The following is an 18,988-nucleotide window of genomic DNA, read 5'->3' as shown; positions in this document are numbered from 1 at the left end:
AGATTATAAACTAAGCAATGGCTGCAAAGTCCATGCTAACACACAAGGTATTACTGTGATTTGTATGTATGGTATACTTTAAATACTCATTTTATGAGTGCTTAGTCCCCAGGTCACCAATCGTTCACAGCAAGTTAGCCGGTGTCCCATGGAATGAAATCTTTAAAACAAAGACTCAAACTCTCAGGTGTTTGTCATAGTAACAAAACACTAAGAAATACACTAACAAATAATTTCCTTATTTTGTTCATCTTGGTAAGTTTGTTTCTGGTTCTATATCTTCCATCAGGCATCCTGGTACCTGGAATAATGACTAACTTCTAACTTGGATCATATAGGGCCAATACTGAATGAAAGAACAAGAATTACCTTTTTGATCCATTCATATTTTAAAGAACATTGTGTGTATGTATGTGTGTATGTGAATTGTGTGAGTGTGAATGTGAATGTGTGTGTGTGTGCGTGTGCGTGTGTGTGTGTGTGTGTGTGTGTGTCGAATGGAGTTTTTCTCACCAGAGCATGACAAGGACTGCTGTAATAAAGGAAGTAAGGCACCTATAAATACTTCTCTGGAAAGGGAGGGAATGGGTATATTGGCCTACTACTCAACTCCTTCCTGTGAAGAAGACACCACACATTAAGCATGGATTATCAATGAATTCTTCTTAAGATGGAACCAATGTGAGGCAGGATCTGGCTAACTACTGCAATTCTAGTCACATGTTAGTGTGAATTTTTGAAGTAGGTTTTAGCAGTATTTTTAATATATATTTTCTGAAGTCTTTTAACATTTTCACAAATATATTTATTACAAAGGAATGTAGAATGGCACATTTTTTCCAATTTCTTTTTTTTATTTTTTCTTTTATTGAAAATAAAAAAATTCTTTTCTCATATAATATATCCTGATTGTGGTTTCCCTCTCTCTACTCCTCCCCAGTTTTCCCCACCTCCCATCCTACCTGGATCCACTCTCTTTGTGTTTCTCTTTAGAACAGAACAGTCTTCTAATAGATAATATAAAATATAACAATATAAATGTAAGATAAAAAGATATTACGTCAATGTTAGATGAGAAAATCCAACAGAGCTCCTGGCTCAGGTCCTCACAGGCCCTGTGGATGCTGCCTCTGTCTCTGGGATTTTATATGAGTTTAGCTTGTGTTGATTTAGAGGAGCTTGTTTTCATGGTGACTTCCATTCATTCTGGCTCTTACCCTCACTTTTTCTGCCTCCTCTTCTGCTGGGTTCCCTGAGCTCTGATGGGAGAGATTTGATAGAAGCATCCCATTTAGGATTTAGTATTTCAAGGTCGGTCTCTCTCTCTCCCCCCTCTCTTTCTGTAGATCAAATGGTTTGTAGCCAACTTCGTATTTATGTTCCCTTTTTGGAAGCATGCAGCTTATCTTCCTGTACTACAGACACTAGCACATAGGGGTGAAGGCTATAGGTAGGCAACTGGTAGACTCCCCCATATTCAGTGAGTTGTATAAGCACTGTTTGGATCAATGGAGCCTTGCTGTCAGTTTGGCGAGAGCATTATTAGGCTTGCAGCATCCTAGGTAATTTGGAGATTCATGTGGAAATCTTTTGGCTAATGACTCAGTTAGGTGTGATTCAGTCCAAGTACTAGAAACTTCATTTGGTGACAAGAAAAGGCCAGTTAAGACTCTGTCTGTGCTATTTGACAATTTCATTTAGATTGCCTTCATATAAATTTATTTTTAGGAAGTTTCTACTGTATGATTTCTCCATACCACCCTTCAAATGCACCTTCATTTTAGCTGTCTCTCCTAATATTCCCTCCCTTCACCTCCCTTTCTCACCCCTCCCCATTTGATCTTCCCATCCTAGCATCCTCCATTCAGCCGTAATTATCTATTCTATTTCCTTTTCCTAAGGAGAACTATCTGCACCTCTAGTTCCTTACTCTATGGCTACCCTTTGTGGTTCTATGGATTGTAACTTTGTTATCACTGGCTTTACACATAATAAACACATATAAGTGAATACATACCATATTTTTCTTTCTGAATTCGGGACACTTCACTCAGGATGATTTTCCTAGTTCCATTCATTCACCTGCAAATTTCATGATGTCACATTTTCATGGCTGAGTTATACTCCAATTTGTAAATGTACCACCTTATTTTTTTTATCTATTCTTCTCTTGAGTGACAGCTAGGATCCCACCTCCAAATTTCTAGCTATTTTTTATTGTTTTTATTGTACTATATTTTTTTTCTCTGCTCTCCTCCATTCCTTTACCTCCCATTATATCCTCTCCTGTGACCTCTACAATCCTTATTTACTCAGGAGATCTTGTCTTTTTCCCCATCCTATTTAGATCTATGTATGTCTCTCTTAGAGTCCTTTTTGTTGTCTATGTTCTCCGGGGTTGTGAATTGTAGGCTGGTTTTTCTTTGTTTTATGTCTAAAAGTCTCTTATGAGTGAGTACATATTATATTAGTCTTTCTGGGTCTGGGTCTCAATATGATTTTTTGTAGATACATTCATTTGCATACAAATTTCAAGATGGCATTATTTTTCACTGTTGAGTAGTATTCCATTTTGCAAATGCACCATATTTTTTTAATCAATTCTTTGGTTGAGAGGCATCAAGATTTTTCCCATTTTCTGGTTATTACATATAATGCTGCTATGAACATAGTTGAGCACATGTCCTTGTGGTATGATTGAGCTTCCTTTGGGCCTATACCCAAAAGTAGTATTGCAATGTCTTGAGGTAGATTGTTTCCTAATTTTCTGAGAAATTGTCTGACTATGCTGTATAACACACCAATGAACACAGTTGAGCAAATGTCTTTGTGGTGGGGTGAAACATCTTTTTGTTATATGTGTAAGAATTGTATAGATGGATTTGCAGCTTCCTAAAGAACTGCCTTTCTGCTTTCCAAAGTGGCCACATGAGTTTGCACTTCCACCGGCAATAGGTGACTGTCCTCTTTGCTTCACATTCTCACCAGCATCAACTGTCACTCATCTTATTGATCTTAGTCATTCTGACGGGTGTACGATGAAATCTCAAAGTAGTTCTGATATGCATTTCTCTCGTGGTTAAGGATCTTGAAAATTTCTGTAAGGTTTCTCAGCCATTTAACTACCCTCCACTGATAATTTTGTTTATATCTGTACCTCATTTTAATTGGGTTATTTATTTTCTTGATGTTTAGTTCTATATCAGATGTGTCACTCATTCATTCATTTATGCCCAGCAATGCTTAAGTTTGCATGGGCAGCCCCTTTATGGTGATTCTCCAGTCGTTCCTATCCTGGGCAGTCCTAGATGCTCGTGTTAGTGTCATATCCAAGATTCCACAGTCTTCCTTTATGCTGTCTAGCTAGCTTTTTATTATTTTTTTAGCCTTTCTCTTCACTTGATCTCATGTACACCTCCAAGCAGTACTATTATCTGCATGCCCAACAATGAGATTAAGAAGCATCTCCATCTACAGAAGGAAGTAAACTACAGGATACAACAACGGCACTTGTGATATTTCAGCCATGTTGTGAGAAGGAGTGACGGCAATCAAATATGTAGCTGGTAAAAATGTTTGCCCATTCTGTAGGCAGTCACTTTGTCTGAATGACAAAGTCCTTTGCTGTGCAGAAACTCCTCAGCTTCATGAGGTCACATGTTTGGATCTTAACACCTGTGCTAATGGTGTTCTGTACAGGAACTCTTCTCCTGTGGCTATGAGTTCAAAGATGTTCTTCATTCTCTCTTCTATCAGGTTCAATGTATCTGGTTTTGCGTCGATGTCTTTTTTTTTTTTTAATCAAAATCTTATTTTTTGTCCTGGCATTGCCTGAGAAAAAGGTTACTTTGGAAGAGAAAATAAGAGCACTTGAAATGAGATGTCCCTAAAAGGTTCTATAAAGTATTAGTTACTTCTTTCCTGCTGTGATACAAATCACCTTAATACAAATCAAGTTCCAGAGGGGACCAAGTTGATTGTGGCGAGGAACACATTACAGCAAGCACGTGAGGCCCTCGTGGCAGTTGGGAAGAAAAATAACTATATTTTATCCACACATAGGAAACAGAGAGAAAGAACAAAAAGTAGGGCCAGGCTATATAACTTCATAGTCCACCTCTGAGGCATACGTCTTTCAGTTAAGTTTGCCTACCTAGAGGTTCAATAATCTTCCCAAACTCCTGGTGGCCCAGTGTTAAGAAGCATGAGCCTATGTGAAAAATTTCACTTTCAAAACACAGTACAAGGAAGGACAAGATTTTAAGAGATTAGCTCTCCCTTGCAGCCTGATTCTCTTCTGGCTATGGCTCTTACTACATCCACACACATGCAGGTTGACAAATGAACCAATCTTACAAGATGGGAGAAACTGTCTTCCCTGTTCATCTTCTCACCTATCCCTTACTCAGTGTTGTTTTCTCAGGGAAACTATTCACAGCTTTTTCCATGAAAAAGTCTCTCTCTGATGCCTGCAAGCGAGAATGATCTGTGTTCCTGGCCCCAACAGAAAGAAAGTCAGTGGTTTATGGGCAGATATATCCCTCCAAGGTCAGTAGCTCTTTACATATGAGCATTAATTTATAATCAAACATTGATGAATCATGCTATTTTACTGAAAAGCACAGTCCTTAAGTCAACTACCTAATCTAAAGCAAGAAATTAAACTCTAAACCAACATAAACACATTACAAGTCATTAGTGTAATTAAAAAGGAATGTATAATTAAAACATTTGTGTATTTTAGCTCAAATTCATCTGCGGTTGGAAATTTTAATGAACTGTTCATCAAAGAAGTCTCCGGAGTCTGGGATAAGTTTAGCATAACAAGAAACTGAATGTTTTCTTTCCTCGACTTCAGGAGCTCTGTTCCCTCTGATTTCTAAAAAGCAAGCTGTCATTGGTTCCACCAAACTAATAAGGATTCTAACTGGTTATGATTGCTTCCATGCTTTAGACTGATGTTATCTTTTTATCCCTTAAGAATCGTGTTTTTCATAATTACTTCTCTTTTGTCCTTTCCTTAAGACAAATGATTTTGTAATTAGCGATGAAGGAAGGAGTCGTCACTCCAAGACATCTGTCAAGTTGTCAGAAGTATGCCTCCCTGTAGCTATATTTAAACTTCCTGTTTAATAGCCTCTTGCTTTATTTCCCCAGAACATCTCTGAGGAATCATGCCCAGGATCCCCTAATGATCAGGTTCTATAAAACAGAGCAATTAGATTGTAAGAAATATGGCTCCCCAGTACCTCCTTCTTATTCACAATGTTCACCCCTTTCTCCTAACATTCTCTTCATCCAACATCCCACCCACAAGGAGGTGTGTGCTCTGAGGGTTGATTTCTAACCCATGAGATAGCTGAGTATGTCAACAATTAGGCTGACATTTTCCCCAAACTTCAGCATTCAGTCTTAACAATGTTCTCTGCCTACAAATGAGAGGCAAGCTATTGTGAAGAATAGAAAGAGTTCCCCTGGGGAGAGCCGAGCCGCACCAGCTCTGCGCTATTCCCACATACCCTGCAGAGAGATGATGTACATGCTAACATGCTTGCTGTTCTGTGTCATCTGCCTTGAGGGGCAACCTCCTGGTGACTGCTAAAACCCCACTCCTCAGAGTGGGAATCCTGAATGACAAGAACGTACTGTGGCAAGCGGAGGCGTACAGCGAGTCCATCTCCTGATTGATTCAAGGTTACTACTGTTCTACACTTTGGATGCTGTTCTGCCTGTAACAGGAACTCTAGATTTCACCAAACTCTCACTCTGCTCTAATTACTCTTCATTCTCTTTCAGTCTGTTTCATTCATGACACCTGTTCGTTGTAAAAGAATGTCTTAGGGAGCCCAGAGTGTTCACTGATTTTTTTAGGACTTACACACAAAAGTCAGAGAGAACCAGGGATGTCAAATCTTACTTTTCTCTTACCTTGGTAAGAGGTAAGAGGGAGGAATGACCATTCTAAATGAGCGGAAATGTAGATATATTGACTGCTTCATAAAGAGATATCTTTGTATGTGCTTCTATCTCCCCCTCCTTTAAAACACCCAAACAACTGGCCTGTGTTCCTAGAGCCTGCTGGGCTTTGGGATTATTTAAACATAGGAGAAAGTAAGAATAATATTGCTTAAAGTATTTTTCCTCACAAGTGTGTTTGCATTAAGGGCTGACATTGTAAAATAGAAAGGCCCCAGGATACACACTACGCCAATCCCACCACACACACACAGACATGCACACACACAAACACATACACAGGACACACGATATACACTTTAATCCACTATTTAAGGAGTCAGAGAGTTTTGAAAGCAGCAGTAGAGTTTTCATGGGGCTAGCAGCTCACTCCTGAGTTCCTCACATCAAACCCAGTGTTACCTGTTCAGGTGCATGAGCACCATGCAGTTCTAAAGAGAAGTGAAACAAACATGGGATGAATGGTAGGGGTAGGAATGAGCCCTCCTGCTTATTTCCGTGGTTCTTTCCCATCTTCATTCCTTTCATGGGGCTTGTGCCTTGTGGTTATGTTTAGGGTGAAATAAAATCCAAAGTCTCTCTACGTTGCACTTACTTTCCTTGCTCTTCCAATGCCACTTCCCATTTGTGGTGACTGTCATACCCCTAACCTGTTTTCACTCCAACTTCATCTTTTTTTTTTTTCAGATAATTCTTCATATCTGTGTCAGAACAATCATCATTAACTTCTGATTGCCTTACTGAATCACCTTTGTTAAGAGGTTCAAAAGTCTCCTTGATGCCTTTGGCATTATTTTATGGCTTTGTTTTACCTGACTTTAAATTTTCAATCGCAGATAACCGTCTTTAATTAATAGACAGTCTGAGCTGTTAGCCTTTTGCCCCACTTGCTTTTGCCCCATCTATACCAGCCAAATTTCAATTGAACAAGTTTATTGAAGATGTTTCAGAGAGCATAAATATTAACAAGGTATACAATGTTAGCCCAAACCTTGAAGTTGCCTGGCTATCCTTGCTCTGTTTACCTGGTGATTTCTTTCAAATGTGAGAACTGACCCATATCATCGTTTTTATCTCCATGTTGATTACTAGCAGCTCAGTGAAAGACTTCAGCAACTAGTTTTACCTATTTCGCATTTGAGAGAGGAGATTCTTCTTTCCTGCCCATAGTATTGTTTTTCACTTTTTTTTTAAAGATTTATTTATTTATTAAGCATACAACATTCTGCCTCCATGTATGTCTGCACGCCAGAGGAGGGTGCCAGATCTCATTACAGATGGTTGTCAGCCACCATGTGGTTGCTGGGAATCGAACTCAGGACCTCTGGAAGAGCAGAGTGGCTCTTAACCAATGAGCCATCTCTCCAGCCCCCTTGTTTTTCACTTTTATGCATTTACTTGGTAAAAGTACTGTCCCAGGTGCCATGGGACTTGAAAGTATTTGATTTAAATAATAGAACTACTGTTTGAAGCTCCTACTCTGAAGATGCTATACCACTTCCATTCACTATATTTAACTTTAGTCCCATTTTCTCTAGAAAGGATCAAACGAGAACACATTGTACAGATAGTCACTGTCTCCTCCCTACTGTTCTACTTGCCTCTGGTTAGTGATTGACATTGGCTTGAGTGGTGGGCAATCATTTTCATAGATTATAAACATACAGAGGCAGAGCTTGAATGCACAAAAGTAATGTTTCTGATACTATGCAATTATAATAGTTGCAAGTTCAATAATGAGTTAATAAATGGAATCATAAGCCAATGGTGAAAGGTCCACATTTGGAAAAGAATAGGTGAAGCTAAGATAATTTGACAGTATAAACTGATGAAAATCCTACCATGTCATGCAACATATGTTAACATTATGTATACAGGAATGATTTTTTTAAGTAGTATATAGTTTGCGGATAGTGTAGCTTTTGACACTAACCAGCCCAAAACCTTGATGCCATGTTATTTGAGAACTGTGGAGATACTAAAATATGCATTTTAAAAACCTACCTGTTTAGGGGGAAAGAGAAACCTTTGAATTTGGGTGGGAAATCTTTTTTAAAAATAGTGGTGAGCTTCAACTGCAAGAAAGGGAGAGTTTGGAAAAGAGAGACTTCCTAGTCACTGAGAGATGGACACAGAATTTGCTCTCCATTGAGAAACTAGAAGAGTACAAAGCTGAGTACAAAATGATCCAAAAGCATTGCAGAAATACTACCTGTGAATAATGTATGTGTAACAAAATCTCTGAAACACGAGGAGAGACAGTCTCTGTGGTAACATGTCCAAACTGATCAAGGCCTAGAGGTATACTTATCTGTGGCATTTTGTCCCTGTGAAATCCCTAGTTCACTTAGACTAAGCTTTTATAAGATGAATGCAAGGAAACTGATTTGATTAGCATTCTAAAGATTGAGAATTTGAAATCTAAATTGAGTTTAATTATAGAAGAAGGAGCTTATCCATCTTGCATATTTCAGTTGTAGATTGAAATTTAAAGCATGGTATCTCTCTCTTCACAGTGTTAGTGGCCCTACTACCCTGGAAGTTGCCAGATGATCAGAGGTACCATAAATCTCTACCATCTCTCTCCATCATCATCATCATCATCATCATCATCATCATCATCATCATCATCATTATCATCACCTCTAATTCAAAAAAGGACAAGAGAAATTCAAGTAGCTACCTAATAGTACTAGTATTTCATGTCAAAATAGAAAGAGGTTCTAACACAAGGATGTGGATATGCCTTTTGATCATTTCCAAAAAGAGTGTTTTCATTTACTGAATCCAGGACCCAGCACTGCCACGTGGAAACCTCTCCTAGCTGATCTTTGAGATTAGATATGGTCCCATAAGACTTTCTTATAAGAAGAACTCTATGGGGGTAAATTATGCAGTGGATCTTTGCTTGGTATTATAACAGGAAAATATGCATGTTATCATTTGAATAGGATATGGGGTTTTAGAAAATGAAGAATTTGAGGGGTATGTGTAAAGCAAAGCTAAAAGGTAAAAGAGGAGAGATCTTGTACAAACCCTTGGGCAATCTCAATTGGTATTGCTTATTTACGAGTCCAGGAATAATCTGAGACATTTTGAATATATTTTGTAATGTTTCTGTTCTTAAGGCCTGTTTGTACTCTGGATTCCCCTGTAGAAAAAAAAGAGCAATTCACTTCCTGAAAGTGTCCCCATGATGATAATCTACATACCCCCTATATAACTGCATACATGGCAGGCATTGCACCCTCCAGTGGACTGACTGAGTAAAAAAGTGTCCTGTAATTTGAATGCTAAATTAACTAACCTTTTTTTGAAAATTGTAAGAATTTATCTAATAATGCCAAACTTGGCTATATTTATGACAATTTCCTCTTCACAGACACATCAAGCTTTTTTTTTCTTTTTTCAGTTGTTTGAGGTAGAGTTTCTCTCTGTAGCTTTGGAACATGTCCTGGAACTTGCTCTGTATACCAGGTTAGCCTTGAAGGCACAGAGATCTGCCTGCTTCTGCCTCAAGTGCTGGAATTAACGGTGTGTACCATTTTTTTAAATACTATCATACAGATTGAAGAGCTTAAAAAAGTAGAAGGGAAAAAAAGACAATCAAAGGCAATAAATTGGGTTTCATACTACAACTGAAGATGGCTTCTCTAATTATTTCAACTGTTTGGCACAGTAATTTAAATTCCTGTACAATAGTAACATCTAGGACACAAAGAAGCTGTCCTTTTAACTCTCTTCAACTGGTAGGTAATAAAAGTGCTGTTAGTCATCTTGTTAAGCCCAAATATCTATTCTTTCACTGCTCTCTCCCATGTGTAGAATATATCTTAGCTACGGCTTTCACATACTATAGCAGTTCTATGGCCTCCTGGAAATACATAGTTTCCTTAAACATGCATGCCTCCTAACATACAAATCCATAATGACACTTTGGAACGATCTCATATTAATATGGCAGAAATTTACACAGACTGAATCTGTCAGAGTAAATGATTTCAAGTTATCTCTGATGGCTATGCTTTCCATCAAGGTTTCTATTTGTGTAAAAGATTTCTATTTGATATAATTAATATTGTTTGCTTTCTGTTCAGAAAAGTGAAATATGACAAACTCTAGAACACAGATTTTGCCATGAAAATTCTACCCCAGAAGCTGATAACAAGCATCATAACTACTATTATCTTGGCAATGACTCCGGAAATGTATTCATGGATGTTGGGTATCACAATATTTAGGATAAGAAATACTTAATTGTAACAATGATTATTTACTTTTATAAATCAGCATATAATTACATGTACAGATTGCAGAATTTATACCTAATGAGGAAAGATGCTATATACACATACAATAAAAATGAGATGCCTCACTAAGTGAACATCAAATAAAAACACAGTCACAGAAGAGACTAAGAAAAATAAAGCAGAAATATTAAAATGCACTCAGATGAATTGAAGACAGAAACATGTCTGGAAAGCAGAAAACAATAGAATATAAAAGTAGTAAGATAAGTCCATCTGTAGAATGTTACATCATAATTGTGATCAGATTTAGAGAAAATAAAATTAGTTAAAATGAAGTTAAATTTACCAAAGCAAAAATGCAATAAAACTTCCAAGATATGAATGATATGTTTCTAAAATAAAAAAAGTTTGCTGATATAAATATACCATGAGTGTGAACAGACACTTAGGCAAGGATTTCATTACAAAATTCTAGATGTGTGGGCTGAACTAAAAGCCCAAAGTGTCAATAGTAAAACGAATGAGTAAACAAAAATTTAACCAACCAACAAAAGCCAGCAGAAGTCTCAGAATCACAGACACAGTTCTTTTATAGAATGGAAACACTGAGCTATTTGAAGCTGAAAAGATGGGGGAAATCATTCAGATTCATAAAGAAACCAATCTTCTGCTTGCAATTTTATGCCTAGGCAAACTCAATCAATACAACTGGAAAAGGAAGAAGAAAGACAAGTTCATAAGTGTTGACTGCCAAAACCACACGTGTAAGCCTTTTCTCAGATGGCTACTAACACCTTTCTCTTTCAAAGGAGAGACAGGGACATGTGAGCTGGAGTATTTGACTTCAACAGAGGAAGAGGAAATGGAATTCTCAGACTGGTGGGGAAGGAAATCAACTGTGATCAGCATTTCTGTATTCCACAGTGATGATAACAAAAAGCTTTGAGAGAACCTTCAAATGCACAGTTTAGTAGAGGAGGGGGAAATAAGTTGTGTGTTTGGGGGAGAAGTTTGTGGATGTGTGTACAACGTGTACTATATAAATATTATCTATCTATCTATCTATCATCTATCTATCTATCATCTATCTATCTATCATCTATATATCTATATATCTATATGTATATATCTATCATCTATATAGATTATCTATATAATCTATATAGATGAAAGATACCTTTCATCTACCTATATAGTATCTTTATATATAATAAATATATAGATAGGTAGATTAGCATTGATATACTATTCAGCATCTATATATTTATATAAAGCCTCTATATAGCACTTATACACATAGATGATAGATAGATAGATAGATAGATAGATAGATAGATAGATAGATAGATAGATGATAGATATCATACAAAAGGGAAATTATGACTTTACATAGAATCCGTTAGATTAGAAATGAAAAAGACGTTTAAAATTCTTGTATATAAATTTCCTTTTATAGAACATGAAAATCACATATGGTAAGATGGTCTGTTTAAGGTAAAGGACAAGTAAAAATAAGAGTCCATTTTTATTGTTCATCTCTTTTATCTCCCTGTCTAGGAATATTTCTCCATGTTACTGACTTGGCCACAGAGCTCCGATGCACACTGCAGAGTCAGCAGAGGATCCAAGGAAGATCATTCTTGGTACTCATGCCCATACTAATGTTTTATGACCACTTTTAAGTTGCCAGCCTCTGCGCTTTCCTCTCATCTCAAGGATCCCCATGGTTCTCTAGACTGGAAGCAGATACTCTCACTATGGAGACTCCTATAATATGTCATGTGGGCTTGCCAACATGCCATCCAATCACAGTGGTAACCATGCTCTGCCACTGCATATTACAATTGTAAGTATTTGTATGTTCCTATATGTCTATTTTCCTCATCAAAAGCAGCAGCTTTGGGGAAAGATGTGGCACCCAGCAGCAGACAAAATTCCAGTCAATAAACAAAGCAATGAGCAAACCTCACTATCACTCACACTCAGGGCTAAGCAGGAAGAAAGATGCCTCAAAGTCAGCACACACGGAGCTGGGGTGGAGGGCTAAGGAAAAACTAAGAAAAGATACACACAGTAATAACAGGAAGCATTGTAACAGGCTTGTCCTAGAAATGTACCTGCTGCTGTTCTATTTTTCTTATGTGCCATTATGCACTCAGTGATTAAAACCACCTGCTGCTAGGAAGCCCACGTTATAGATGAAAAACCTGGGCCATGATTGGGTGCCGCAGGATGTAGGCTCTTGGTTTCCTGGGCAGGCCTAGTGTCTTGAACTTTCTGATGCCACCTACAATATTCTTAATGTCTGCTACCCAGTTCCATCTAGAGCCTGTGTTATGAGGACAGGAAGTCTGGTTCATGAATCTTAGTGACACCCACATGGACCAGTTAGCAGAGAAGGGTAACCCAGCACTTCTGTATGAACTGACTCTTGAGAACACGAGAAGTACCAGGAACTCTGCTGTGATTGCCCCTACACAGACTATCGGGAATTTTGGTGAACATAGCAGTTCCGCATTACTTAACCATCTAGCAACACTGGGAGACAGCTAAGAAAACCTAAAGAGGTATGCAAAGCATCATATTCAACTGGGTGGGAACGATGGGGATGCTTGTAATCACAGAAATTGGGAGAGTAGACAAGGAAATCTCAAATTCTAGATTAGCCTGTGCTATATGACAAGGCTTTGCCTCAAAAACAGATAATTAAACCATCAAACACACAAATACATTTTATTTTTATAGGTAAAAGTTTCCAAATTAATATTTAAACCTTTTTCCCAAATTAAAGTATAGTGATATTCACAATTAAATTTATTATTTTGTGCAATCAGTACATGCTAATATAAAAAAGAAATATGTGTACTTAAAACATTATAAAATAGTTACATAATTGTGCAAATTTGTGTCCCTTACTTATGGTTTAGCTTTAGAAATGAGAATATGTATATTTTTTTCTTTTTAAAACAGTGGTAGGTGAGGTAGATTCTAGAAATTCCAAGAAAGAAAATGTTTAATATAAAATGATTTTGCTATAATATTGCATGTGATTCTTAACAATTTCTTATATTTTCTTGCATGTGAAAGTTGAGGAAAGCCAAGTGGATCCCACAATGGCTTTCTCAGGGAGGCTAAACAATTGCTTGGCTTGAAATCTTCAGTTTGCACAATTCTGATGGGGTGGGATTTATGCCTTATTGGATTTATGCCTCTATTTGGTGTGCTTTTCTGTGTCAGTTTCTCACAGCCTTACCCTACTATTACTATACATTATCATCTGCCCTTTACCAATCTGGTGAGAGTCAAAAATTAAATTGCTGTCTGTTCAACCCTCTGGTAGGAGATATATTAGCCCTTTCCCCTCTCTCTTCACATGTGTGTGTGTGCGCGCGTGTGTGTATATGTGTGTGAATTAGTATGACTTTCCTAATCTTAGTTATTAGTTTCTTCTGTTCCATTATTCAATGATGATGCTAAATTCATCCCCATAGTCCCAGAAGACTATTTCCAAACGTTTAACTAATTTTTTTGCCTTGACCAGATGGCCTCAGGTTCCCATGACTATATCGGAGTCCTTTTGATTGCCCTATTTTTCTCTCCCAGTATTTAATTTAAGGGTCAGATCTCATGTAACACATTTTCCAGTAAGATAAAGCACTCAAGTTGACGGCTGTTTGGGTACTATACTCATGGCATATGCTCTGTGTCTCATTACAACCCACAGTTATTAGATTTAATACATGTTTTTATAAACTCTATAACAAAAGCAGTCAGGATTTCTGTGGGTTGTTCATTACTCCATCAAAGCAGCCAATCAAAGGGCAGAGCCCTGCAGGACTTAGTGGAGAGAGAATCTTCTGAGCCCTGAAGGTTACTGACTGAGACCCTGTTTCCCTTTGGAAAGGTAGTCATAGAAAAGATCAACAGAACATTTTTAATGAAACCAATAAAGTGTAAAGAAGAACTAATGCTTTCAAAAATCAAAAATGACAACAGAATGTAGTATCGAGGAAGTCAGTCCTTCCAGAGGGTACTCTTGGCTTCAGTTAAGAGGACTCAGGAGGCAGAGTCAGGTGGATCACTGTGAATTAGAGGGCAGCTTGGTCTACAAGAGCTAGTTTCAGGACCGGCTCCAAAGCTACAGAGAAACCCTGTCTCGAAAAAACAAGAAAAAAAAAGGACATATATATATTCATATAAATAAAAGTCATATTATTGGTAGGCAATAAATAAGCATTTATCGATGGAACAAAAACATCAAAAGACATGTAAAAATAAGAAATACAAAACCTCTTTTTATTTGAATACCTGTGTGTATACATGTATGTATTCACATGTAACACAATGCACTCACTTATGGACATAGATATATATGCTTATGCTCATACACATGTGTGTGTGCGCACACACACACCCTATACACCAGCATCTACAATTAGTGATTTCAGAATTAACTGCAAGAAAATTTGTCTTACTTTCCCAAGTTACTTCCCTTTACAAAAAATTTAAATCAATCCTAAACAGAGAAGAGGCAAGTTAAATTCCTTCTTTAAGAAGAAAACCTATTTCTTTGACTCATTAATAAAAGAAAAAGAAGGATTGGGAGGAGGAGGAGGAGGAAGAGGAGGAAGAGAAGGAGAAGGAGAAGGAGAAGGAGAAGGAGAAGGAGAAGGAGAAGGAGAAGGAGAAGAAGAAGAAGAAGAAGAAGAAGAAGAAGAAGAAGAAGAAGAAGAAGAAGAAGAAGAAGAAGAAGAAGAAGAAGAAGAAGAAGAAGAAGAAGAAGAAGAAGAAGAAGACCTAGACAGGTAGAAACTTAGGGCCTATTTTCTCAACTTTATGTAAAGTGACCCTGGAGAAAATTAAGTTAAACAAAATTACATCTTTCTTCATAAGGACTTCCAAATCAATGAGAAATTGACATATGAATTAGATATTATAATCAGGAGCATTTTTGTGAGAAGAACTGTAACAAAGATTAAGACATGCAAACATCTAAAAAACAGGATCTGATCTCTGCAACATTAAAAAACGGGGACTGATTTGATATAAATCTTGATACATGAAAAAGATTAAGATAATTAAGATTAATCTCACACAAGACAAATAATGTGTGAGAAACAGGCGTGAATGCAAGAAGGATGTGAGAAAATGGAGCAGGAATGGTCAGTGTGCCCAGGAGACATGGCTGGAGCTCAGATTGATGCTGCTCAGCTGCTGGCTTGGAACTGCAGCAGTTACAGGACAGTCCTGAGCATTCATTCTCATTTGAGCCCCAATATTCCTTTTCCAGTTACTCACTTCATTTCCGGATGAGGAAACCTAGGAGCTGACTTGTTACACAAAGTGTCCTAGAGTCCCAGAGGGCCAGAGTCAAGATTCTCAACCCACCCTGTGGCTGTGTGACTCACAGATGCTGCAGCACACGGGGTGAACTGCCAGATGGGAACTGGCTGTGAGCTTCTCATTGTCCGCACACCCCATCCCTTAGACTGCTTCTCCATGCATCATGCGTTCTCCTTCATCATTTCCGTCTGCAGCCTCTCTGCCATTCTTCAAATTGTCAAGTCCCAGCATTATCGCACAACCCCTATTATATGCCTTATATTATTATATGTCTTAGCTGTAGCAGATACAGTACTGAATTCAACACTCAAGAGGACTTCTGTGACCTCATCTACCACATGTCCATCTCCTCTTAAGGACTGAGAGTTTTTGTCCCTATTCCAAACCAGATTTGTAAAGTGAAATGAATCTACAATGTGATGCCATTTAAAAGGCTGTCTTCAGGAGTTTAAACCTGAATGGGATTTGTGTCTTACAAAAGACACCCTCATCAGACATGGACATTGCTGTGCTTTGATTTTGGACTTCCCAGTTTTAGGAGCCTTAAGAAATAAATTTCTATCATAATAAACCTTATGTATGGCACTTGTACTACAGCTTGTTTGAAATAAGGCATCTTGTAAAAATATTTTATTGATAATGAGTAATAGAGTGTTTTTCTGCTTTTCTTTTGTATTTGATGGACTCAAAGTTTTGCCTACCATTGATGTCTTTTAGGTTAGCTATATTTCCCATGATGTCTCTTGCTTTTATGCCTTCCTAGATGCTCCCTTCAATGCCCAAGCCTCAGAGCTGGGTTTCTTCCCGAGCCTGACATGGGTTTTGGAACATACAGGCCTCACTCCCCTTGCCCTGGCTGCTGTTTTAAATGATTTAGCAGAACTGAAATATCAGGAAAGAAATATGCAGAGAAGCAAAAGTTAAAACTTAAGAGTGGAATTGTGCTTTCTTGAGGCTGAAATCCCCTTCCTGTTGTTGACTTTCTTAATAATGGATGTTTCCACTTGGTACCTCTCTGTGCCTGTCTTGCACTGAAGGAAGCTTTCTTAATCATAACAAGCATTTAAGTTACATGAATGACTACTTCCTTCTATGACTTTTGCTTTACAAGCATAAAGGGGCACGGATATAGCAATGGTGAGAGTTCACACTGTTAATAGACCATGCCAGATTATGCATGGCATATTTAAATAGGAAGAAGCCCAAGCATCAATGTTTTAGACATATTATCTGCTTCTAATAGCAAATTTTAACTGTTTTGGAGTACCTCATTTAAGAATATATACCGTTCTCTTTAGATTATAACTTTTCATTTGCTTTCTCTTTTTTACAAATTTACTGAAAAAGAAAACAACTGCACATATTATGGATAACATTACTATCTAATATCTTAAGTTCATTCACTCCAATGATGTGTATTGTAATCTTTCAAGTCTTCCAAAAGTTACTGGAAGACACTGTACTGAGCCACAATGCTATGAATTGTATGTACTGGAGTATCACTTCTTGCCAAAGTATTCACAAAATAAAGGATTGAAAAAAAAAAAGAATATATACCGTTTACACCTTATCAGCCTTCTGTTATTCACTTTGAAAATCATTTTATGTACATTAAATTATCTATTTGAAGCAATATGATTCCCACTATTGGTCCTTCTTTTGCTTTTCTCATCCTCCAATTACTTGTCAACTGTCATTTACCCTTCTATCATCAAGCAGGCGTCTAAGAATCTACTTCTAGGTCACTGCCTGTAATTCTTGTGGGAAGAACTGCTAGAAAACAAGCGTGTTAATGAAATCACGATGCTGGAGTTAGAGCCAGGGGAGTAAAATCTGTAGGCACAGTGTGCAGGCTTTGACATGGCCTGTTTAGAAACGTAAAGGTTCTTTGTGACATTTTCTTCCTGTGTATTTTAGTTTTGAGAGGCTGAAGTCTGATGAAACCTTGAAGAGATATATTAGAATATATACATTTTGTAAAGTCGTCAGTGAGGGGGGTCATTTTAATAATTCCATAAGAAAGATATAATTATTTTAAATCACTTTTAGGTATGGATGGATGGTCATGTGTAGATGAACATGTCAGTGCAGGGCATGTATGTGGATGCACCAAAAAATAGCAGAGGACAATTTTGGATGTCATTCCTCAAGCATCATCCACCTTGTGCATTGGGGGGGAGGGTAATTGTTTGTTATAATGTTTGCATTGTTTTGTTTGACAGAATCTTTTACTGTCAGACTAAGTAGGCTGGGTTAACTTGATTGCAGACTCCAGGGATCTGCTTGATTCCACCTTCTCAGTACCTGGGTTACAAATGCTTTCAACCATATCTGGCTTTTGCTTTTTAAATATAGCTTCTGGGGACTGAACTTTGGTCCTCAAGCTTGCAAGGCAAACGATTCCTAACCAAGGTTTCACTCCAGCCTTATTTTGAATCTTAGTCATAAAATCTAATTACATAGAAATCAGAATTGCCCATAAAGTAGGTAGGCACCAAAATGATTTAATGGTCAGATAAGTATAGATTTGATATTTCTTTGAAGAAGTGAAAGAAACGGCCTAGAACAGGAACTCCATGCTAGGCAAAGAGGGACAAAGCCAGGTGAGGGTAAGGAGGTCACACCCGGGGTGGCTAATGACTTAGGTGGTTTTGGGTCTAAGCAGTCAGAAATACAATGGTGTCTTTTCAGACAAAGGGAATCTTAGATTGAAGGCACACTGCGCCTTCAATGCACTGACTTCCCTTACCTTCACAGAGTCTCAGAATGACTTTGGGAATTTTACCGGCTTTTAATTTAGATCGAGGAAAGCAGGCATTCTCACAGAGCCCCAGCCTCTTTGAAGTCACTCTTTAGGAGGTTTTGTGAAAAATGTGGCCAGTTTCGTATACACACAGGTTGGAGAGGGGGTCCATTTTACTTTCCTGCAGTCGGACTTTTTTAAATAACCTTGTTCTCTCTTTCAGTTCTCCTCAGGATGATTTTTTTTCTCTGCTGGCTCCCTCATTCTTCATTATTTTAATGGCTACATCTTCGCTCTGATGTGTCAATGGAAGTGGAAAATCCAGTGAAGCCAGAGCTTAGAGGAACGCCAGCTGGAACAGAAGGATAAAGTTTCCTTGGAGAAGCTTCAAAGGGATGCGGGCCGGGTAAGCTGGGGACAATGGTGCCCAGGCCTCAGCACAGACAAAGCCTTGCCAGCTGGCCCAGCCTGCTCTTAACAAGACGTGGAGGGACTGGACCCCCTTCGCTGTGTCTGTGGTAAGAGTTTGGCTCTTTATGCACCCACATGCATGCTACATTCTTAAATTTCACAACAAATGGTTTTCTCATGAAATGAGGGACCAAAATGGGATTCCTACCAGAAGCAGTATGAGCTAATTTTGCTCCAAAGCCAGGGCTTCATGAATGCAGACAAG

At 38.0% G+C, this 18,988-nt stretch overlaps 1 long non-coding RNA gene across 2 annotated transcripts in view; it reads left to right on the top strand.

Moving 5' to 3' along the window:
• The first annotated feature begins 8,848 nt into the window (after window positions 1-8,848).
• Window positions 8,849-18,988, top strand: part of LOC126497167 (uncharacterized) — a 75,474-nt gene continuing 65,334 nt past the window's right edge. Inside the window, exons 1-5 of one of the 2 annotated variants that reach the window (XR_007590536.1) lie at window positions 8,849-9,510; window positions 10,916-10,990; window positions 11,784-12,072; window positions 12,543-12,793; window positions 18,536-18,830. This is a non-coding gene — a long non-coding RNA (uncharacterized lncRNA). The remainder of the gene's footprint in view (window positions 9,511-10,915; window positions 10,991-11,783; window positions 12,073-12,542; window positions 12,794-18,535; window positions 18,831-18,988) is intronic. The other variant, XR_007590537.1, reaches the window with a different exon arrangement.

Source organism: Alexandromys fortis, unplaced genomic scaffold, assembly GCF_014885135.2.
Source record: "Alexandromys fortis isolate MF-2015 unplaced genomic scaffold, M_Fortis_MF-2015_v1.1 scaffold_25, whole genome shotgun sequence".
NCBI classification, from domain to species: Eukaryota; Metazoa; Chordata; class Mammalia; order Rodentia; family Cricetidae; genus Alexandromys; species Alexandromys fortis.
Note: the sequence above shows the minus strand (reverse complement) of the source record. Positions and strands in the feature narration are given on the sequence as shown.